Source organism: Pezoporus wallicus, unplaced genomic scaffold (genome assembly GCF_028554395.1).
Source record: "Pezoporus wallicus isolate ANWC-B61680 ecotype Strahan unplaced genomic scaffold, APGP_CSIRO_Pwel_v1 contig_3488, whole genome shotgun sequence".
Classification (NCBI taxonomy): Eukaryota; Metazoa; Chordata; class Aves; order Psittaciformes; family Psittacidae; genus Pezoporus; species Pezoporus wallicus.
This window is the reverse complement of record NW_026635397.1, coordinates 318562-343328: the sequence shown is the minus strand read 5'-3', so window position 1 is coordinate 343328 and position 24767 is coordinate 318562. Positions and strand designations below refer to the sequence as shown.

Below are 24767 nucleotides of genomic sequence, written 5' to 3'. Positions count from 1 at the left end.
CCTATGCTGCAAGCACAAGTTCAGACGGAAAGGGTCGATTTCTGGGGCTGTGGGTTAGCTTTCTAGTGCTGCATGAATGCTGGGGACACTTTGTATTTGTATAAATAGATGTTCTGTCTCCTTGAGTTGTTGGGGGTATGAGGTTTAGCACATTCATTACTCGCAGCATTTTAGGTCTGAAAAGAAACAGAGAAATAATAATCAGACAGTTCTTAATAGTATCCAGGGGATGGAAAACAACTTCCTCTCACCCCACAAAGCAACAGTGATTCAAAACATGAGGGCTGAGTGAGGACAGTCATAGCATTTCAAGAGCAATACCAGTAGCAATGTCTACAGCCCTGTGGCTAAAGCAGCAGTGAAAAAAGGCCTGGGACCAGCTGTACTGTTGAAAATACAGACGCATTCAGGAAGACCATTGCCACAACAGCACTATCAGCTTCACTCTGAGATGGAATCTGTTCAGCACCCCAATTATCCTGGCCCTCAACTAATCCTGATGAATGAAATAGATTTCATATTGCCTTGGATGCATCTTATATCTGAAAAGGGTTCACTTCACACTTTTAAACGTGTGCTTCAGTCCTCCCTGAAGAGGTGACACATAGAAACATCATGCAGAATCACCAGGGATGCAAACGCAGATGAAAGCAAAGCTGATCCCTTACTGATTTTAATGCAATATACATCAGTATAGACAAGATAGACAATATAGGTCTTGCAGTAAGTCCAAGTGCTGTGGGGGCACAGAGGGATTCCCTGAGATGTCAGGAGACCAGCAAAGTCCCTTCTTGGTACCTAGGAAAGGATACCTCTGCTGGAAAGAGGATGGGGGTGCAAAGAATGTAGGGTCTCCTGCCTCAAGTCCAGTTTTATCCCCAGCCCTGCATGCTATAGGCAGCCAAGATGAGACAGGAGGGGCTCAGGCTGGGAGAATCTGCTGGTTGCAAGATTTCACTTTGCCTGTTGCAGTGGCATAGGGCAAGCTAGCTATGTGTGGGCTGCATGTTGGGCTGTGTCATTCCTCAAGGCATCGCAACCTTCCTGATTGCATGACTTCATCTCAGCGCTGAAATCCGCTCAATTTATGGGGATTTTCATGCAGCTGGATCTCATACAGGGTTTCTTTTGTATTTATTTCACATTTTTACATGACTTTTTGCATGACTTTCCTAAATGAGTGACTTTCATAATGTAATACTTTCTGTTTTTGCGATGTGTCCAAGTAATCGTGGGTGAAACGCTCCTCTCTGGAATAAAGGGAACCAAATGCTGCCCACATCACGCAGTGGGCAAAGTCTCTGCAGCACGTCTGGGAACATTCCTTTGTCAGGGACCAAGCAGGCTTTTCAGACACACTCGGTGGGCCAGCCACTGTAATGGCAATACACAGGCTCAACAGTAATGTGATAGGGGGCTTGTGGTAAGATTTGGGCTGCTTTCCTGCTGCATTTTCTCACTCCCAACCTGCTAGCAGTTTGGCATCTCACACACTATCACTGAATGGGGATTCTTGTCCTTGGCTACACTCTGGGCATGTCTGCTGGGTGTGCTGGGCACGGCTGGAGAACATGGCCTGGCTAAGTCCAGATGGAGAGGTATCTCAGCAAGTTGGGGGGAGAAGTGGATCTTTACATTGTTATTTGGCTACACAGGGTGTTGGGCATCTACTCTAGGTCATACTGTGCCATGAATGACTGGATGAGGTGATCCTTGAGGTCCCTTCCAACTGGGGTTCTATGATCCCTAAGGACAATGCCTGATCGTTACAACACGACATGTAGCAGAAGGTGCAACAGGTCCTGCAAACATACCCATAAAGGAAGATATTTGCCATATACAGATACTTGGATGTTTTCTGTTCCTAAAAAAGGCAGGAGTAATGCTGCGCATTTCTGAATGCCATCTTTAGGATCTTCCTCCCTTAATTACTCTTCCTGTCTCTACTGACAGGTCTCTCCTGGGCCATCAATCCCTGTGCAGCAGTTAGCATTTGCAAGTGCTAGGCCTGTTGTCCACAAATAAGTTTTTAAACTTCTTTTTGTAAGTTTTAATTTTACTGAGCTGTAAAGCCATCTAATTGCAAATCTCTCCATGTGGACAAAATTAGCTTGTCAACCAGGAACCATCACTGTTAGCTGAGTGGGAGATTTGCATGGATAGCTCTCATTAGAGCTAATGCAAGTCACATGTGACAAGAGAGTAGACTTCAGAAGAGCTGAGTTAAAGAGCATGTGCAGTGAAAAAGAAGTGGGAAACTTGGGTGAAGACTGGGACTGGATGATCTATAGATTAAAGAAAGCTGTTCTAATGGCTGCCCCACAGCTTCTAGGATATGGAAGAGGAACTCAACAGAATAATAAACTTTCAATGTGGCCCTTCCTCCTCCCTTCTGGTCAACAGATAACCATTATCTGCCACCTGTAGTTGGCGATACCTTGAAGCTTAAGTCAAGGTGGCAGAAGGTGTACAAACACAACAATGGGTTCCAGCCCCAGGGCATTCATAGTCCAAGACATGTGGAAAGAAACACGGAGGAGGAAGGGTGGTAAAGAGATAACAATGACCATCAAAACCCAACAGGTAACAAACCCAGTTATTAGCAGCAGTTGTGTTAATTGCACTTAGATTGCACTTATCATGCCAAGGACCTATTTTCAGAGGAGAATCTGGAGAAGTCCAGCAAGCTGAATCACTGCAGAGCTACCCAATGCTGCAAGAAGATTCTGAGATGTCCTCTTTGCCCTCTGCAAAGTTTAGACTGGGTAGAATTAGTGACTTTTAGCCTTTCATTCCAGATTTCCAAGCCTTCACTCTCACCATCGTAGGGGCAGCTGCTACCAGGTATCTATCAGGCTCAACAACATAGCCAGACTTGCATGCAACATCTGTACATCTAGGGCACTCTAGCACAATGGTCTAATACAGGTAGCATCCCCAGAGACCCACTTACCCACGGTATCAGATCCAAATACAAGCAGGACCACGAGCCACAAGCACCCTGAACTGCACCCTGTCCTCCTCAGCACAGCTGAAGAAAACCAGGACACTCCTGGCTGCACATGATAGTGAGAAAAATCACAGGGAAGCCACAGCTCCAATGGGGATCCATGTTCTTGGGAGCTGTCCAGACATGGAGCAAGAGTACTGTGAAGAGGCAAAGAGCTTCAGTTTAAGATAATAGCCAAAGTATTCCAATTATTCCATAGGGAGTGAAAGCAGGCACATGAGGAGTGGTATGGAAAATCCCTCTCTGACTTGCCTGCAGTCACACAAGAAGGCAGGAGCAAAGCAGAGACTTGCTTTCCTCTTCATACCACTTTTTGACTGTGAAGTGTCATTCTCCTGAGGAGCCCACTTGGTTCCTCACAGAGTCAAGCAGGGATGACACCCATGGCTCTCCCTTTGGTACATTGGAAAGCTTTAGGTCAAGACACAAGCTGCTGGAGAATGTTTTGAGCAGGAGCCCTCACGGGCTCCAGTTTAGGAAAGAGAGGAATGACTGTAGCATGAACACCCTGCCTGACACTATCCTGAGCCGCATGCTTGTCCTCCAGGCACAGCTAGTGGTCCCCCACCTCTGTTCCTGCCCATTCTTCCCTTCTGAGAACTGCAGTGCCTGTTCTCTTGCCACTGCTCTAACAAGTTTCTCTTATCAGAGGTGAAGAAGCCTCAAGACAAACTCAGAGTTCCTCTGTCCTGCTTTTGGCTTTGAGTCTGACCGACAAAAAGAGAAATGCTGTCCTTCTCATGACTCCTTGGCCAATACCATTCAAGTCTTGCCTGCTGACCCAACGCTTTTCACTCTCCCAGACGCTGACTACTGCTTTTTCCTGTGCCTTGGTTTATTCTCAGCCACGTCACTTGAAAGGATGAGCAAAGCTGAACATCCTCTACTGTTTTCTTTCAAGTACTTTCTCCAGTCACCTCTCTGGGTCTTGCCTCAAGTCAGAGCAAAAGGTAACCAAAATGACTTTTGCTGCTGGCATACACAGGGGTTCCTAAACTGTGACCACTTCCACAAAGTTCGAGGTTAAAACCTTTGTGAATGCGTTCAAAGCATCTTTTCTTCCCTAAAATAATTGTAACTTCTGAGGAAAAGGAGACTGCTGCCGGCCCATTACCATAAATATTTTTCCCTGGGCAGATGCCTTTTTCCCCAAGGAGACCACGAAGCAGAACTGTGGTGGAAAACCAGCACGTTGACAGTGTAATTAATTAATCCTGTCCTAGAACAAATTCTTGGTACATGCTGTGGTGAGCCAGCTAAGCATGTTTGTCTACAGGGGAAACAATTAAAACCGAAATTGCAAAACATGTTCTCTTGCAAAACCCTTGCCCAAGAACCCCAAACCTGCAATAGGCTTTGACTCACACCACAAGAAAAGGTACCGCTGGCTTTATCTTCCACCCAGCACTTCCCTCAGTGCCAAGGGTTTTCAAACCTCACAGCAATATGCTTCAGATGTCACCCAGACCCACTGCAGGTCGGGGGGGATGTGGAGGGGAGGCAGGGAAGTGAAGCAATTGTGCCAGCAGATGCCTAAATGCCATTTTCTCTGCGCACCTCAGCCACAGTCAGATTTCATCCCTGGGGGAGGGCTCCCTCTGACAGCTTCTCCAGCTGTTTGTATCCAAGTTCCCCAGTGAAGTAACCAGGTGTCCTACCAGAGTGCTCACACATGCACTGTCAGCTACTGGGATGTTAAAGAATGGGTATAAACCTAAACTGAGAGAGCAAGCATCAGTCCATCAGGTGCTATCTACCCCATTGCTAGGGGAAAACAGCTTCAGCATGTGCCACAAACATGAAGCTGCCTGTTCCCAAGCTCTCACAGAGCCTGTACTAAGTGCCTTCCCCCCACACTCCTCCTTTCAACTGCCACAAAAAAAGGAGGATGTACCTGGTTTTATTCACTTTAACATGCCTGAGTGCATGCTGACAGTTGCTGTTGCCATTGGAAGGGACTGGCAGAGCTGGGGCTGCAAGGTGAGAATTGTGAAGGAGTAAAACTGGAACCATATGGATGAAGCATGAGAAAAACGGGGGGTAAGTTTCATGGCTATTCAAGAGTGACCCTTAGCTCCTGCCTTCATTTCTTACAGTCCTGATGTGCTCCAAATCACCTTTCAAGCATAATTTTCCTTCCCTTTGCACAAGATCACTGTTCACTTTGATGAGACTGTCCAGTGAATGCTTGCATTGTAGTCACTGAACAGAGTGAAGAACTGCAAGAAAGCAAGGAAACCTCCTTTTGCAGCACAGGGCAAGTGGTTGTAGTTTTCTTTCTGTATTTTGCTTACAAAACCTCAAAAGCTGCAGATGCTGCAAGGCAGCGTGTTGCATCGCTGCAGCCAGTGTATCCATCACTGAGGGAAGCCAGACCTGGTGGGTGCAAGTTATACCCAAAGCAGATACTAGCATGGACATTAATGAGTGGTAAATCAAGCCCTACTTTATACAGACCTGACGTAATGCTCACATAAAGCCAAAAGAGCTTTACCTCCCTCCTGCTCTCTGCTGACTTCTACAACTACTCATTGATATAATCAGTGTAAGGGTGTCCGAAACCTGCCCACACATCGGCTGGTACAAGTCAAATATGCTGGACTTCAGTGTTAACCTAAACTTACAACAAGAAAAATAGCACTGATTTCAGCGTAACAGCTGGACAGATGCAACTGACAGCAGATACGGTTAGTTGAATCCACATTAGTTATGGCGAAAGGGCTTGGACACCCGGTCCTGGCTTCCTGCAGGGAGCTGGCCATAGGCAGACATGCCCTGTTAAAAAGTCAAACACCTTTTTTTACATCCAAACTGGAAAAGTGCACACAGTGAGTCGCTGCCAGCTTCTGTGGCTGGACCCTTTCAGCCACCACTTTCTAAGGCTGCCTGAAGCATTTGAAGAGGAAGTAAAGCAGTAAGAACCATTTAAAAGCCATGAGAGGCTGTAAGCCTGGAAATTCAGTGTCCCTGCTGCATTTGTATTTTCTCTCTCTTTTCTTCCTTTTCTTTGAAAGGAGCTGAAGGGGCCCAGAACAGACTCTCATGAGTGGTGGGTGACCCTGCTCCACTGGGTGCAAGTTACTCACATGAATAGTATTTTTAATTGTCATATCTTGGATACTAGCCTAAATTCGCACTAGTAAGTCTCTAGAAGAGCTACAGTGTGACCTGGGATCTCCCAGATCCCAAACCAGCATCACTTGACCATCTACCCTACTTGGAGCTCATGTTCCCTTGTTCACATAAAAGAAATGGGCCAACCTGCCTGCTCCTCCCCAGCCCTCCAGGCTTCTAGTAAAAGACCTGATCAGGGTGATGCTGTCTCTCCAGTTTCAAACTCTCTCCCACCATTTGCATTAATCTCTTTCCAGCCGTAAACATGAGGCTTGCTACACCATTTCATGGGCATTCACAGTGTCAAGAAGGTTGGTTATAAACATGGGGGTTCAGTTTAGTTTAAGAGAGACCATTTTAGGAATTGGTTGCAGGGTGGAGAAGGACAAATAACTTCATGATTCCACAGATTTTCATTTGGCCTCAAATGATATCTTATTATTCCCCTATTGCCTTAAGGTTCCGCCTTTAAAACTCACTGAGATTTTGAGGCAGCTCCAACTGCAACAGTTCCATTATTTAGCTATTAAAAAGGTCCTTTTGGCAAGTAGCCACTGGCTAGAAAAAGCAAGGGAAGATATGACCAGGAAAATGTGAACAATCAACTCACCAGCCTCTCATGTGAGAGGGTAGATAGCAAGTAAAAGATCCAGTGTGTTGATTTGGTAACTTCCCCAGTAGAAGCCATGCAGACAAAGAAGCAAGTGAGGAAGCTGTAAAAAGCAAGAGATTTTCACTGGCAACAAGGGGTAGCAGCTCTGCTGTATAAAACACTCAGAAAATCCTCCAAACCTCAGCCCCACTTGCCCAGATCCTAGGTGGCAGGCAGTTGATCCTAGCTTTCCTTCTGCCTTTATGGGAATGTGGCCTATGTTCACCAAGTTACTTTGGAGTGAGTTTCAGATCACTCCATGTATTTGCACAACTGAAGTGGTAAGAAGAAAGCCAGCAACTAAAGCAGAACTGTCACTGCAGCCTGTTCATAACCTATGAGAGGGGATTCACCAAATTCAAACGACCCTTTGGTCATGAAAACTGCAGCCCATCTCTTAGCAAAGAGGTGAAGGTCAATTACATGTACTTTGTTCCCATGCTGTGGCAAAGAAGGATAGGCTAAAGTAAGCAAGGATCCCAGGATGTTGGAAACCACTGGGTGCCCTAGAACAAACTAAAATCAGGAAATACAAGGATAACCTGTGGATCAAAGGGTATGAATCCAGGTTGCCAAATAAAGGGGTGATTATGTGAGCAGTTAAGGAGGGATTAGAATTGTAGGTGATAATAGTAAGCAGCTGGAAAGGGAGGCCATAAAGAGCCAGAAATGAAATAAAAGGCAGGTGGAAAAAAAGAAAGGCTTGATGGGAATCCTACCCCAATTAAAAATATGGAATTAAGTGCTCTAATGTGCCTAATCTTCATATACAAGTATGAAATGAGGCACGCTGTGAGATGCTCTGACTCCAACTGATGCCCCAGCTTCTTCCACATCTTCCTGCTCTCTGATATGAGCAGCCTCTCAACCTCTGCTACGTAGATCCAACACACAAGGAGATCACACAGGAAGATGCCTCTACAACTATCAGACAGCTCCATCTGCCTGCCTGCCTTCCTTCTGTGGAGACTGTGATCCTCCACTTGCATTCGTTTGCAGACATAGTCCCCCAAAGGACTCACATTGCAGCACAAGGCAGTCATATCTGAAAAAGCTGCCCTGGTCATTGCCATTACATTGCAAGTAATGCTGCCAGTGGACAGCCCTCTCTTTAAGGCCATATTCCTTCCCTTATGCAGGGGCTATTGCTCCCTATAATGACCTTTTAAGTACCTCCTGCCTGCTTCAAGGCAATGCCATAACTCTTGCACACATCATAGAATGGTTTGGGTTGGAACGGACCTTAAGATCATCCAGTTTCAACCCCTATTTTAATGTGCTTTGCAGGAGCTCCTTCCTCTTCTACCCGTGTCCCCAGAGCTGCAGCAGGAGCAGAGCAGACCCATCTCACAGGGGCATGGTTCTCATTTCCTAGGCAAAGTCAGCAGTAAATTGCTCTGTCATGGTCTGGCTGCTCTGAGAAGTCCCAGTTAGGTATCCATGGAAGGAGACAATGCGAGGCTGCTCTTGTCCAGGGAAGCCCTGAGCAGAGCTGCAAGGGGAGAAATGCTTCTGAGAGTGGTTGGGATTTGATTTTTAAGTGGCCATGGCTGGTTTAGGATCATGCCTTTGGGATTTTAACACTTGTTCCTTTGTGCCAATTACACCACTCTCATTCTTTATGCAGAGCAGTGAGTACCTGTCATTGGCATCACGTCCAACCCACTGAATGTCCAGGAACTCCTGCACTCAGTGTTTGCTTGCTCACACTCATAAACTAATTTGGTCATAAACCCTCTTCCTCACAGCTAGCATTTACTGGGGCAGTGGAATGAAGAGTGCCACATCTATTCCCATCCTCCCAACACTTAGCATACCACTTCAGACCTTGCTAGCTCTTCTACCTCACTCCCCAGAGACACACAATCTTTTGCCTGTGAAGTGCTCCTAAGCAGAGGAGAGAAAACAAACTAAAGGAAGGGGAAAATAGTTACACTTTGTGATGCTTTTCACTAGTATAAAAGCATTCAGGTACATCTGGCCTGGCAGCCCACTCCAGCTGTAAGCAGGTCCTCAGTTCTCTGTTTCTGTTAGAAATACATCTTGGCTCTCCTTGTTCTTGGGAGACCTTTGGCAGCATTCATTGAGAACAAGGGACATTACAACTGTTCTAGGGTGTATTATAGTGACACAAGGAAACAGGTCAAGGTTAGGGTATGGTTTATTCCCTGCCATGGGGTGAGTCAGGATTGGACACTTCCCACCACATCGGGGTACAAACGGAGAGCTGAGTGAATACACAATTTGGACCCCTTGGGACTGCTTTTTTCCCAGCCCCTTGGCCTCAAGAAGCCCATACAAGCCTCTGTTCAAGCTGGCTCTGTGTCTCAAATGAGCTGCTCCTTTTGTGCATGATCCCTGCCAATCGAACCGCTTTGGACACATGGAACAAAACTAGGCTTGCAAAGGAAAGAGCTGGGCTCACCAAGCTGCTCAAGAGAGAGAAGGTTGAAATACCATCTCCCTGTTTAGTGCCCAAGATAGCTACACTCCTTTTCTCCTCCACACAGCGATTACTGCGAAGCATGGAAGCCTAAAGCAAATAATTGCCCATTTTGCAATGATTTTACATGAGATTTGGGCACCTCCCTCCTCAGCCTCCTTTGAACATTGCACCTGGCCCTTGGCCCCGGAGCAATTACGTTATCCTGTGGGACTGCCAGCTGCCTCTGTCTCCTTCCTGCTCTGTGTCTGCTCTCCCCTCTCACTCCTTCCTTGCAGCCTGCTGCTTCTCTCCATCGCAGGTGAGAGGCTGCCTGAACAACGGGGAGCAAGCCTGGGAGAATGATTTTTAAACTCATTAAGGGAGTCACCTAGAGTTTTATGGTGCTCTGGTTTTAAAGCTCAGGAGAGCTTGCATTTGATGTGGAACATACAACCTGCAGGCCCCATTTCACTGAGTGTTCACCTTTTACTCATGCTGCCATGCCACTTGCCAGTTATCTCGCTTTGCTTTGATGTTTCCCATGCTAACACTGACAATGCCAATGGAAGAAATCTCAAGAGATGCTCCATTATGAAAACAAGACACAGAGATACAACTGATGGCTTAAGATCATAAACATCCTCCAGGCAAACAGGGAAATGTTCCTACTTTAAAGGTTCTTTGGCTTTTCTACTTGTAACCCCCCCAGTTTCAGCCAGGAGCAATTTGCAGCAATGCTAATTGTATGCTTTCCCTGAGCTGTGCAAAGTTATAGGCCAATTATTTTTCCTCCACCCCTGTGATGCATGTGGATTGTTGAAAAAAAGCATGAAGGAAGAAGCCAATTCTTTCTGGCCAAGCAACAAATCAGCATCATTCCTTGAAGTCAATGAAAAAAACACCTTTATCAGAATATAAGCAAGGAAATGCAGGGTAGAAGCAGTTTTGTGCTGCCATTGCTTTCAGCAGGAAGAGAGTTAAACTGATGCCAAACACCTCTGGAGATGAGGGAGCATGAGGCAACTTTGCAGCTAAGCTACATATGCATTCTCTCTGTTATTAAAATTACAGAGCAGTGGCATGCAAACTGGCTGTAAGAGAAACATCTGCTGTGTTTATAATCCCAAAATGTTAATATCCTTATAATTTAACTTTCAGTTTCTGCAATACATTCCTTCTGAGTAACAAGAATACAGTTTCACTCACATTAGAAGTCTGGAAAGTCTATGTTTTCCCATCATAGGATCTTTTGAGACACAAAAGAGGGTCTCAGCTTCAGAGAAGATCTGATTCATAGAACACAAATATACTTACAGAATTAGCCAGGATATCCACCCCATTTCAAAGCTTTCATTTTGAGAAAGACAATCGTGGGCTTTTGCACAAAACTGAGAAACCAACTCCTTATTCTGAATGAGAACCCAGGTCTGGTCTAGGAGAAGAATCAGAATTGTAATTGTTGTGATGGAGATGGGAGGGAGAAGTGCTGTGAATATCTCATAGGTCCACCATTAAGGTCTGTGAACTGGTGTCTCCCAAATCTGTTTCCTGTTATGCTAAGTGTCCTGAGCTACTCTGATTTGCAGCCAAAGCTAGGTGGACATCTATGACTGCATAGAAATATGGTCCAGATTGTCCAAGGGTCACTCAGAACATGGTTCTTGCAAGTTTAGGTGATCTAGAAACTAAAGCAAGCATATGGATTATGCTGTCACGTATGCAAGCCTCTTTCCCACATTGTCCCCAGATATTCCTGATTCCCAACACATTACACCCTGATCACCCAGAGAACAGGAAAAAAAAACATGTAGAGTCCCATTTTCACAACAGACACAGGCTACTTACTAAAAAACAGTCCCATCAGAACCAAACAGCATGTACTTATACTGCAAGCAAACAGACTGCTCACAGCAATGCTAAAGAAGAATGATAGCAGAATATAATACAAATAGTATAATTAATATTAATATGTTCCATGTTGATTAATATGGCATATTGCTAACACAAAACCCACAACCTCTTCTTCCCCAAAACCACACTCTCTGCCTGGCTACAGCCTCTGGTGCATTAACAACCTCAAATCCAGATACCAAGCAAATAAGCCTCCCCCAGACATGCACAATTCCAAAGACCAAGGCTCACCAGCAAATTCTTCAAGGTTTTCCTTATAGAAGAGAAAGATCTGACCACAAGAGCTTTCTAAAGCCACATCCCTACACTAGGGCAACCCATTCTATTTCCACCAAATTCATAGTCTCTAAGTAGAGTCCAAGCTCAAACCTACAAAGATATCAGACTTCTTGTTTCAAAAAAGCGACTGCTTCTCTCCCAGGTATGAATTTTCTGTCACATTCTCCTTCCCAAGGAATGAAGACACATATCTTTTGCATCAATGGAGTGTTTATAGTGTACCTAGTGCAGCTAGGCTCTAACATCAGAGATGATATACATAAGGAGGAGCAACCAGTGCTATTAAAGCTGTGCAAAGATCTAATAGCAGAAAGAATGCTCTCAAAAGGACAAGGCTGAAATTCCTTTGCTGTAAACAACACCAGGAGAGGAAGAAAGACCCAGATAATAAAAACTTCAACACTTGGCCAATGGCAAGTCTGTTGATCAGACCTCTGAGAAGTCATACTTGTGTTCTAGTACCAAACAGCACCATCGTGACATAGAATCGTAGCTAGAGTTGGAAAGGACCTGACATGGCTTCTTGGTTCATTGCAATGCTCTGTTGGCTATTACTTGGGCCCCAGCAGAAGGCAGACCAAAATAGGACATCTTTTGGAAGTCAAGGGAAGAGAAATTGTCCATCCTGTAACCCCCTATCATTTCTACCCAGAGAGACTCTCCAGGTGAGAGACCAGGTTCTCCAGCTACGTTGGTGCAACCCTGTTGTATTCAGTGATATTTTGCCAATGTGTATATCTCATACCCTGGTAACTCCTTGGCATTTACATTAACACCATAAATCACTTGCTTCTTCACTGTGATGACTCACTACAAAAAGCAGCAGCCAACCAAGTTCAGAGAAATGATTTGGAAGTGAAAAGCTCCTTAACCTACTTTGAAAACTCCACAGCCCTAAACTGCACTATCCGAGAGACAACATTTATATGCAGCCTATAGATCATAATAAAAGCAAGTAGGCCAAAGACCTATCAGCTCTTTTATGTAGACTTGGCAAGGTTACAAGACAACAATTCACTTCCCTGGGACCTTTTACTCTTCTATAAATTCCAAGAGCCACATTTAAAAGTGAATTGGCAGATGCAATATTTTAGTGTAAGGAAATTTGTTTTGTTCCAGCAACAGGCAAACATCTTCAGTCAGAAACAATGAAAGGGAGGGTTGATTTCCTCTGAAGCCAGCCAGAGCAGGCTAGTGGTATCTTCATGCAGAAAGAAAAGTTGGATCGTGTGGTGAACTACAAAGAAGTTCTGCAGAAAGCTGAATAACACTTTTTGTCCGGAAAACCAGAAGTGCAGGCACTTTTGGAAGGATATGAAATGTGTTACAAGTTGTAATCCTCCCAGCAGAACCTCAAAAGCCTTGGCTTGTTCTGCTCTTTTAAATTCAGAACTTGACAGCTATTTAACCAGAACCACAAGTGTTAGAGGTGGAAAAGGCCTAGGGATTATCTAATCTGTTCCATGACTTGAACAGAGAACAGTAACACTAAATCTGTGCTGCGAAAGTGACGTGAAAATGTCTGCAGAAGAAAGAATCAGCAAAACCGGTGCTGGAATTCCAAGGAAGCACATTCCCCTTGTCTTGCAACTCATTAATTAATCTTTTAGCTTGAGTAGCTGCTGTGGTGTTACCCTTGACCAGAAGAATGATGGCATTGGAATCTGTGCTGCTTTAAGGCTGCCAATGAATGCCCACACATGAAGAATTAATCTTTCCAAGTGGCGTAAACCCACTCAGCAGGTTCCCTGCTAGGGAAAAAGGCAATGGCATTCATCCACCACCAAAACATGCATCTTTTATACTTTAATAGCAATGTTGCTTTGAGTCTTAAGAAACAAACTCTCTATAAATCACATCATAAAATATATCCGGACTGATTGTTTACAGGAAAGCTCAGCAATGTCAAGTTTGGGGGGTTTTGATTTTCTTTTGGGTTTTGGCTTTTTTTTGGTGATAATCTAACTTAAAAAAAAAAGCACTTTTCTTCTGATGCTGGAAGTAGGGCAGTTTATTGCGTGTGGATTAAAAGCCTTGCTCACAGTTTAAGTATTTGAAGGTGTGTCAGCCACTGGCAACTTAAGTCCCCTATAACCCCCTCCCTGTTTTATTGGTATTAATATTTGTGCTTTGCAGGTCTGCTGTAAAATGGATTGTGTTTTGCTGAACTTTTCACCCTTCTTCTTCCACAGTGTTTGGAGCTTGCAAGGGTACAGCTCAGTGAAGTTACTTGTTAAGTGAAGTTACGGGTTAAGAAGAGAAGGTGATCTAGGCCTTGACCCATGACTTTCTGAGCCTTCTGAATGATGGCTTAAAGATAACAACCTCTTTCTCCAGTGGGGCAGGTAGCAGGAGAGTTGGCTGGCAAAGGAAGAAAGGCAGAAGCCCAACCCTGACAGTTCTTAATACTGCAAGGGAATAAAACAGAGCAAATCCCTCCAGACATCCACCTCTAAAGATGGTGCCCCTGCCTCAGTTTACTTGAAGATCTCTTCAAAAGAATCATACTGGGATTGCAGCCAAGGAAAGCCATAAAATGAGATAATAGTAATAGGAGATAGAGTGAGATCGAGTAAAGATTCACACAGAGAAATGCATTCACCTCCTGGCTGCCCACAGCAACAGGTAGACACAGGAAGACCATGCTGCTACCAGCTTACAGTGTCCCCATTGTCTTCCTGCATATACAAGAAACATACTGACAAAATCTCATCTCTTTTTTTGACCCTTTTAAGTCCTTAAGCCATGAGTCTCCTGGAAGGACTCAACACTTTTCCTTGGATGTCTCACTGGCTCCCACCAATGTCTCTTCAGGAACAAGGAGGCTTAACTCCACCTGGAAGCCCATTAAGGCGGAATCAAACTTGTTTTCTGGGTCTCTCCCATTCCTCAGATCTTCAAAGGAGCAATGAAGCTTTGCATCCAAAGCAGGTTTTGAGCATGGTGAAACATTTTAACCAGGTGGCAGAAGGGGGCTTGGTTAAGACCACACACTGCAGCAGCAAGGCAGCCCAACACTGAAGCCCGCAGAGCCACTTAAGCGGCCCGTAACATGGATCTGAAGGTTTTGCCTTTAACATCTGTGCTAAATACAGACTGAACCAATGCTTCTACATGCAGAAGATCTGCAAGCAGATGGCTACCACCTCTGGAGCATCCAGCAGTCCTCCCTCTGGCTTCGCCTTTGCGTGCCACTGTCCTTATCGAAAGGAGTAATGACCCATCCCCAGCTGGAAAACAGGCTGCGTTGGCATCCAGCAGCCCAGATGCTTTGCTGAACTCTCCGCATCCCTCCACTCTGCAAGGCTGTGCTGGGAAGATCAGGAGCAGATTTCTCCTCATATTTCTTGCACTCTTTCTTCCAGCCATGGCCGGCAACTCCAAGAGAAATGCCTCTTTTTTTTTATGTTTTGGCACTTCCACTGTTGGCAGGAGGGAGGAGGGAGGAAAACAAACCTGAAGCTTTCAGAAACTCCATAAACAAAGATTTCTTTTCAATATGGTTCTGAAGAGAGACAGAGATCTGGCGAGCAGAAAGAGGAGGGAGGATTATAGCCTCAGCATTGGAGGGTGTTCCTCCCAAACACAGAACAAAACCAAGCCTGTACCTCTCCTGCACATTCCACCATCGAGACATCCAGCTTAGATTGCAAAGTGCTCTAATTGCAAGAGAAAGGGATCCCTTTCAAAGTGCATTAAATGCACTTGCTCGATGGCACTAGGCAGTGCTGAGGGCATTAGTCAGTGCTGACAGGCTGAGGAAACATGCTGCTTCAGCCACAAGGACGGACAGGCTTGGGTACATCACAAGGCAAATGCTTTTCCAGGTTGGAGGCACATCCAACATCCTGCTGGATCATGGATGAAAATGGAGTAACTCTTGCACAGGAACTCTTCTAGAATGATTTTTTTTTCTGTTATACTTCTGTGTATTGAACTGGTCCAGGCAACAGCTGCTCTTCACTGGACGCGTTAGTTACGTCTCTGAGCCCAGTAGGTGGCATAAGGAGAGTCCATGATACTCCACATGCCTGTTACACTGAAGACAGAGAGGAATCAGCTCAGAAGTGAAAAGGCACATGAGAGGTCTGATAAGAAACCTTTCTTTGTGCGAGCTCCAGTACCTGTGGTGAGGCAGGTTTTCCCAGCTCTACACTCTAAGCAGACCTGCAAGCTACTGGATGTTCAGGAAGAAATTACTTCATAATACAGTTTCCTCCTCTCCTTCCAAGAGCTGCTGGGATTTGTTGCTATCGTTAAAGCATACTCCAGGCTCCTGCCACTTTGAAACTGCCCTCATAGCATATCATTTGGGAGACTAGAGCTTGATTTTGTCCAGGGTTAGCCTCAGGCAGTGCAGTCCAGTTTTACTCACAGATTAACTAAATTAACTAAATTAACTAAAGCCAATTAACTAAATTAACTAAAGCCAAGCTCACACATATTAAACTGCATGGCTATCATGAGTTGCATTGATGCATACCTGCTGGCCCTAACTCTAATCCTAACCCTGTTGATAGTACTATTTTCTTACAAACCTAAACCAAACTGATTCACTCACCCACTGCTCATAAAGCCCAAGGAAGTGCTTCTATAGAACTCAAGCTTAAATAGATCTGATTTCTTTTCGACGAGAAAATGGTTGTACCTGATAGTACGCTGTCAAGAGGTGATTTGTTTTCCATATTGATTTAAGTAAGAGTAAGGTCAGGCAATCACAATCTCAAACACACCAGTTTAGTAAAATGCTGCCTCCTGGCCAAGCGTTCTGCTTGGCTGTGGAGTCACTACTAGACAGATGTGATCTGAAAATAAGCCAGTTGGTCAGATAACAAGAGCTCAGCTCTTAATCCTATCATTAATGAATAAGTTATGAATGAGTCACTTCTACCTCTTTGGCTTAGTTTCCCAACTAATAAAAATTAATAATCTTTTATTTTTTCTTCCTTTTTCTTTTTTTCTTTTAATTTATCTACTTTGCTGTGATATTCTGCAGACTGATTAATGAGGTGCTCTTCTGTGAAAGGATGCTGGTCCTGGGAACAGTCTTTGGGAGATGCTGCAGAAGAAGTTCATATTGTCAGGGGTGACACAGCAGAGAGCCCAGAGATTCAATTTACTGTTCTGCAGCCTTAGGGCATTATATTGCTGCTTCACACCCAGTAATTTTCCTGGTTTTTGGATTGGTTTTATCAAAAAGCAAGTAGGGATTCTTCAGAAAGGCAACTTTTGCAACGTAATGAAATAAGACTAACTCTACAAGGGCTATTCTCTCTCTTGAAAGATCCATGAACTACAACGTGCAACTTGCTGCTTCATCATTTAGGGATGTATTTCCCAGGAAATGGGTGCATATATTTATATGGATGTGTATATTTGCTTTAATATTGGCTTCTTTCTGCTCTGACTCCAGCACAACAGCCGAACTGCTCTTGGAAGCAGTTCACACAACAGCGCAAAGGGAATATTGCAAACTTCCATGCGAGCTTCGCACGAGCGATGGGGCTTGCTCTAGGAAGGGAAAGCACGCATGTACCCAGCCTTCTGAAGGTTCGGCCGTGTTTTCTGAGCCACAGGACTGGATCCTGGTATAAATTAACATTTTCCATTCCCAGATGTTCGTTCCGCCTTGTTGCGACACCTCTTACCTAGTTTCAAGCTGACCTTGTGCTGGGCTTGAGACTGTTCACGAGTTTTTTAGTCATTGTTAAGAGTAAGGAAAAAGAAATAAACATCTGGCTAGCAGAGCTGCCAAGTGCACATTCCTGCCTTGTTTTTCAGCCTTTCAATCCCTTTGTTTTCAGCCTGAAATTCCACTTGATAAATGCACGGAGAGCCACGGGGCACTGATTAGACACAATTCCAGTCCTGACCCACGCCACTGCTCCACTAACATTGCCTCAGTGGAAGCACTGCTGACATCCACAGACCCCAGACCAGGAGTAAGACCCTGGCAGATCCATCCCATCCGTGTTTACATATGGGGGCCTGATCCTACTCCCACTGAGGTCAATGGGAGCTTTGCCACCAACTTCAATGGGAACAGGATGGAGCTTTAACATTGTTACTGCATTGAAATGGCGTTCAAGCCCATCCTTTGCCAAGATGTGGGCTTCTTAGTTTCTATAGCTGTAGTACGCTTGCTTTTAATTGGAAACAACAACTTCATTGAATCTTGGCCTGTGGTGCTGGCACGGCCTGACCAGACCAGGTGGGGTTGTTTCAGCAAAGGCTCATGAATTATTAAATGAAAGAGGGGCCATGTGACAACAGCTTCATCTTCTTTACCTTGGCTGTGCAAGATTCAGCCTGCTGCACCTCTGCATGGGTGCATTCTCCTGGACCACAGTTGCTCAGACCTGGGTCCATCCTTCCCAGCTATGGGTGCTTCCCTACAGCAGCTAAGTTAAGTCAAAGAAACTGGCTTAGTTTTCACCTGTTGATAGAAAGACCACTCCAGGGGTTGGTTCAGACCTTGGGCAGGTTGTACCACTATCCAAAGGCACCTGTCTTTTGCAGGATCCTGCTAAATGAAGGCTAAATATTTAGTCAGAGCCAGGAAACTGGGATCAAGAGCTCAGTGTGAAAAGCAGCTTTGAATCCCTTCAGAGAGATACGTTAGGGAAAAGGTAAGGTGGAGAAGGACCACTCTATTCTCACTCAACGGGATGTCTTCGCAAGGCATTGCATTAATGTTGCTTGGAATACCAAGCATCTGAGTCTTTTAAAAGCTTCCCTCTGTTTTTTATTTACGTGTGAGTGAGTCTGTGTTCTTGAAAACCATATTTGAAGATCATTAATCTGAGACAAGAAAGAGCCAGATTTATACAATGCTGTCCCACCCAGCTGTTGATCCTCACCAAACCCAACCTACGCAAGGGCTGACGCTGTGAAGCGGGATTGTACCGGACTGGAAAGCCTCTCTTTTCCATCAGAGTTGCCAGATCTGCGGTGTCGCCTGATGATCCAAGTTGACACTGGCCATGAGAACAATTCTGTTTCCTCCCTGCTGGTCACTTCCATAAATGCCACGTTTTGGGCAACACAACGTACAGCATTTCCAGGAGACCGCTCAATGATCCCATTTGCATTGCCAGTTGGGTTTTGGTTTTTTTTGAATGCTTTTTCTTTCAGCCATACATTTTAGATTAAAAAATAATAATCATGCAATCTCTCAGGAAATAAGGCTTTCAAAAATGGGGACGCAAAGCAGCATGGTCCAATGGAGATCTGAGCAGGCAGACTTTACAGCCCTGCAGCCGCTCGTTGAATATCCTTTTTCATTAAGATTAGTTTCAGCTTCTGGCCCCTGTTACCACCATAAGTCCTTTTTTTTACCCAGTGCCTTTTTAAGGGCTCCCTCATTCAAGGGAACTACAAACTCAACAACCAGTTATTAATTTCACTTGCAAATGTATGCTCCTCATCGAGTTTCGATTCTGATTTAAGGTGATTTCTGAGTGAGGAAATTACAGCCCAAAAGAGAGCTATTGGCTGCCCATTTCCTACACAGAGGAGGTCTGAACATAATCAAGTTGTTCAGAGAGCTTTCGGTCTCTTATCTCAGAAGAAAAGGGATTTGGGGTGGGTTTGAGAATACAAATGAAGAAGGACCGCAGCATACAAGACTTGTCCTGGCATTTCATCAGCCTAGATGGCAAAGCCCTTGTATCATCTGTAAGGAGGAAAATGCCACTCACAGCTGGAAACTACACAGAATTTGTATCAAGAAACCTGGACAAGTATGTAGGAAATAACTGGGAAGTTTGGTTTTGTGGGAGGAAAATCGTAAGCTTTCTATCAGTTCCATCTATTGAGTCCTACCAATTCAGAGTGGCTTAACAGCCTCTGCAAACTAGCAAAAAGCACCCATAAAACCTTTAATAAAGGAAACATTTTGGACTGCCAGTTTGACCAGGTCTTCTCCAATGAAGGGACTACATTCAAGCATCGGAAATTCTTCCTGTGTTGTAAGATGCTCTCTCCCTGACCCATAACTTCATTTAACTCTCCTCAAGAGGAAGAAAGGAATCCCTGCTAAAATTATTAGCTTTCCCAGAGAATATTTTCTTTGAGGAAATGGCCAGTACACGTGCTTTGCTTTCCCAAAGGGCTCACATGAATACAGCACAAACTCTATGCTCCTGCAGCTATGAGAATTTTTTCTCTCCCAAAGGCAAACACATATTACCCCCTGTAATACTCTTGTCCCGCTTGTTTCGCTTTCCACAGAGATGCCCAACAGGTTTAATTCATAGAATCACAGAACCATAGAGCGACTTGGGTTGGAAGGGAGCTTAAAGCTCATCCAGCTCCAACCCCTGCCACGGGCAGGGACACCTTTCACTAGAGCAGGTTGCTCCAAGCCCCTGTGTCCAACCTGGCCTTGAACACTGCCAGGGATGGGGCAGCCACAGCTTCCCTGGGCAACCTGTGCCAGTGTCCCACCACTCCCATAGTAAAGTCTAAATCCACCCTTTTGTTCAGGTGCCTGACTACCTCCAAAATAAATATTATTGATTGTGAGATTTAGATCTCAAATACAGCCAAGGGACACTAGCTGGAACCCCACTGCAGCCTCATTAGACATCTGCCTTATGCTTTAAAGGGGAAAACCAAACTAGATCAAGTTTGTGCAACATGTAATCAAACATGTTGTCAAAGGAGAGGAGGAAGACATTTGTGCTGTCCTCCTAGCATTCGTCTAGGGCTCTGTGTTCCCACATCCCACATAATGTGGTCTTGCTCAGCTTCTTGGTCTTATTTTCTGCATGTAGCTGGAGGAGTTTTCCCCTCATGGAGGTTTGCTAACCATAATGGTTGCAAAGAGCACAGGAATATTAAGAGCAGTTGACAGAGGAGCTCTCAGGGGGACACAAAGGCTCCTGGCTTACCACTCAGATTACAGACCCTTAGGATAATACATATCATCTTATTGGTATAATTATTGTTACTTTCATTAAAGCAGAGGCTTGAGAGACCCCTATAAGGGGAGGAGAGACTGAAATCATGCATACCTTTTTTATGACACCCAGTACAAACCGTGGTCTGAGCCAAAGCACCCAGAGAGCCTATCTCATCAAATCCAGCAGTACTAATGAAAAGAGACCTACACATTATTTGATAAAATGCCACGTTATGAGGTATCATGGCCTCAGACACAGGGGACATCAAAGCTACTCCCAGCTACAGCTCTTACACAGCACTGCAGCATCTCAGTCCATATTCAGCTAACTAGTTCAGAGCACCAGAGGTATTCTCCAAGCTCAGGAAAAGCTGCCTGTTCTGAAGAAAGTGGGTAGGTTTCCTTTTTGTTCTAGACCAGATCAAGCTCCCCCCGGTATTCATTTCCCCACAGCAAGGAGGAACATTTTTCCCATGCAAGGCAACTTTGACATTACGAGCTCAGTCAATTCAAATGTTCCACCTTGAGATTGAATAATTATTTAGCTGTGGTATCAATAGATACCACTAATCAATAGATACCATTAAATAAATGCCATGGTTCTGGAAATGAAAGCATGAAGCTAGAGGCTGCACAGCAAACCCCACTCTGGTTGCCCTTACTGCTGGATTTTGCAGGACAGAGTCAAAGGGAGGAGATCTTTGCAAGCAAGAGAAGTCAGAGTAGAATCATAGAACAATTTGGACTGAAAAGGACCTTAAGATCATCTGATTCCTACCCTCTGCCACAGGCAGGGACACCTTCCACTAGAGCAAGTTGCTCCAAGCCCCTGTGTCCAACCTGGCCTTGAGCGCTGCCAGGGATGGGACAGCCACAGCTCCTCTGGGCACCCTGTGCCAGCGCCTCAGCACCCTCACAGAGAAGAACTTCTTCCTTATATGTAACCTGAAGTTCCCCTGTTTCATTTTAAACCCATCACCTCTCGTCCTGTTGCTACAAAATAGTCAGAGTGAACATCTGTTCATGGCTGAAGCAGACACAGCAAACCTGCAATATGTTGTACTATAAGGAACACATAGCACTTCTCAGACTGCTACCATACTGAGTCCAATGACTGCTAATTAAGCCTGTCACATCACCCAGCCAACATGGGTATGAAGTGTTTCGGTTTGCCAGTATAGCCACATTCAAGAGGACATGATCACATATCTTTGCACTGCACCTTCCCAACATACTTCAGACCAAAAATCATTGTAAACTACAGGCTCCCCAAATGAAAGATGATCATTCACATGGTTGTCATCTCAAGCATCACAATACATGCCTTCCCACTTCTTTCCAATGCCCTGCAAGAACCATCACCCCCAAAGCATCTTTATAGTGTTCATCACTTTAACATGTTCTTGGCAGATCCACACAGAGAAGTCGCATGCATGTAACTGACCTTAGGCAAGACTTAGTGTCCCCTCCAGTGCTGCATCCATCCCACATTCTTGAGCTCTGAGACGAAACTTCTCGGAATCTGCAGCAATGGCTAGAAACATATTAATCTTCCTGATCCATCTTCCCTTAATCCACCAAGGAGCGTCCTATAGTTTGTGACTGCTGACTTATTACCCAGTCCTCCCAGAACACATTAATCACTTTAAGACATAATAAAGCTTTCTAATAAAGATCAAACTACAGCTGTTAAGAAAAAGCAAATGCTAGGCTAGCTTTTGTGGGCATGTCACATAGCAATACTATTATAGTGAACTTCTCATTTTGGTGTATGCATTAACATTAATTAGCACAAATAGAAGGTTTGCTTTATGTCTATTTTAATATGTTCATTTTGCTTGTTGCATATGAGATGCTGATGCTAAAGAACAATGCACTCAGTGAAACCTTCACTGGTGGGGGGCAATGGTTAGGCAATAAGGTGAACTCTTCAACAGACCAGATTTTAACCTGGGCTGATAACTTGAATTTATTCAAAACATTAACCCCACATGCCTTGTCTTCATCTGTCAACAGCAGATACAGCCAAGTTGCACAAAGCCATGTACTATGGGGATGTCCATGCTTACCTCAGGAAAGGTGAGGTAGTTCATGTAGAGGTTGGAATCGCTTGAGTTAGACTCTTGCTGGTACCAGCTTGCTCTGCTGTGAATACATGATATGGTCTGAAACGTAGCCCTGGAAAGGGAATGGCAGGAGGCTGAAGACACATGACCTATGTGGAAAAGTTAAAAGGAGCCATGTTAAGGCCACCAACCAAGTAAAAGGCAGAGAGAAAGACAGAACATGGGGATCATCACACAACCAGGCTCTGGCTGAAAAATGCCCTATTGCAGCCTAAGATCTCCTCTCCTTCAGGGCAGTAAATATTCAGATAAAGAATCTGTAAGTACAAGGGGGCAAATGGACCTGACTACAGCCTTTCTGCAGCTTCACCAAGAAAAAGCTGTTCTTTGTTACAGAGGCCAAATGAAGAACCAGGCTTTTCATTTCTGTGTGCTCATGCGTGTGTGTGTGGACATGAGGAAGTTTATTATTTGTGGGTTTCACTAGTATTTCCATCAAGAAGGACAATACTTTGAAGCTGGAGGCTGGGTACATTCCCTAAGAACTGGGGGTGATTCCAGAATGCACTTATATTATTAGGACAAATAAAGCATGACATTTCCTACTACAGCACATCTAGAAGGAATTTTTACATAGTCCTTAAGGCTCCGGAGTCACTTCAGCCCACTGCAGGCAGGCAGGCACTCTGGAATCCCAGCTGCTCAGAAAAGCAAAGACTAGTTGAAAGAATGAAGTGTTTAAAATTTCATTTTTTAAGGAAGTGACTTTCCTTTGTCTTGCTTCACTGATTTTCAGTGAGCTGAATAGATTGAGTTACTGCATCATGAGCAATAGTTGAGTTACGATCATGAACACGCTTTCCTTTGGTGAACTTGCAGAGAAAATGAATACCATTTTTCCACATACCTGAAGAATAAAAGCACTTGTGGAGAGGAATCTCTCCCACAGGGAACACTTGTGTACTTTGCAGTAGTGTTTTATTAAGAGCTGGAGAGTTCAAGGGTCTCACAATTGTAAGTTTTCAATTAGCTTTCCATTGCTTCCCAAACAGTCTCTAAATACTCTGCTAAACTTTAATCCAATCACTCGATTTGACTCCAAGCATGATTTATCTTTTAATCATCATCTGTTCAATGAGGGGGAAAAGAAAGCAAACTTGTTCTTGGCCCATCATGACTCATACATGATTTTACTGCAAGCTGAGTTGTTTTTTCCTTTTAGCTGATGCCTTGGCAATTGCAAGCATTGGCTTTGGCTTTCAGTTTAGGTATGATCTTTCCTGCTTGTTTCCCCACCTCCCCACAAAGTTGAATTGCCCTTAATGTTTGTCCTTTATACCTTTTCCCACCCCATCACAGGCATGTGATTTTGTTGGTTGTTGTTGCAATACTTCGATGCTGCATTAATCAAAGTGTCTGCTATTTGACCTGCTCTCAAAACACAAACCGTGGTTTAAAAAGGGGCTCACTATTTTAAATGAACGGCGTTTTCCTGGGAGGACATATTACACAGACAGTGCAACAACAACCAGTACTTTCTGGGCATCCACGAAGAGCTTAGCTATTGGAACTGGGGCAATGATGTTTCCTAATAGACAAAGCCTGATGAGATTTAGTCCTTCCTCTATGTGACTGGCTTGCTGTCCTCCTGAGCTGGTACTCATGGTGTGCCTTGGTTTCTCCATCTGAAAATGAGATTTTCATGCAGCACCCTTAAAATACTCTTCTCCTTTTCCTAAGTTCTCCATAAAAGCTGAATGTTATAAGGCCAACACAGCACATAGATAAACGCTCTGAGGGAACTGCATGCTGCCAGCTGGGCCCCTGGGAGCTGCAGCACTCCATGCACCAGCCGCACCAGGGAATGACCTAACTCCCAGAAACATCCCAGCCACATGTTTTTGCCTTCAATGCAGTAGCCACAGTTAAATACATCTCTCCAGCTAAAATAAGGAATGGACCCATCCTTTGCCCATGAATGGCATGAACTGCAGAGACTTTGAGGTCTGAAAGTGTTGTGCAATGTCTTCCCATGCATTATTATTCATATCAGTGCCTTGTGCAACTCACAATTCCAGCTGACACTGCGGGTAGAGTCTGCAAAAAAGCTTCTCTCATCACAATTCCCTGGCTGCCCAGAGCCATGAAGCAGCTGAACTCCCCAGAGCATGCAGCTTTCCCAAGAGAATTCCCATTTAAGTCTTCCTCACTAGGAATTTCAGAGAAATTCCTTGAAACCTGACTCAAATTTCAGTGCAAGGCTAATAGTTTTTGTTAGTTTCTCTGAGTGCCAAGTTTTGGAAACAGAAGATTTCATGGAAAAGCTCAGGTTTCTTTTGTTTTGCTTTCGTGTGTGTGTGGGAAAAGCAGAATACATAACCCCTAGAGATTAAAGAACGCCTGCC

The 24767-nt window shown here is 44.5% G+C and overlaps 1 long non-coding RNA gene across 1 annotated transcript; it reads right to left on the bottom strand.

The window, feature by feature from the left end:
* Positions 1–39: 39 nt before the first annotated feature.
* Positions 40–22566, bottom strand: LOC130605987 (uncharacterized). The gene is made up of 3 exons (XR_008973848.1): positions 22366–22566; positions 21741–21818; positions 40–176 (listed from the first exon to the last, which is right to left on the bottom strand). It is a non-coding gene; the product is annotated as an uncharacterized LOC130605987 (long non-coding RNA).
* Positions 22567–24767: the final 2201 nt, after the last annotated feature.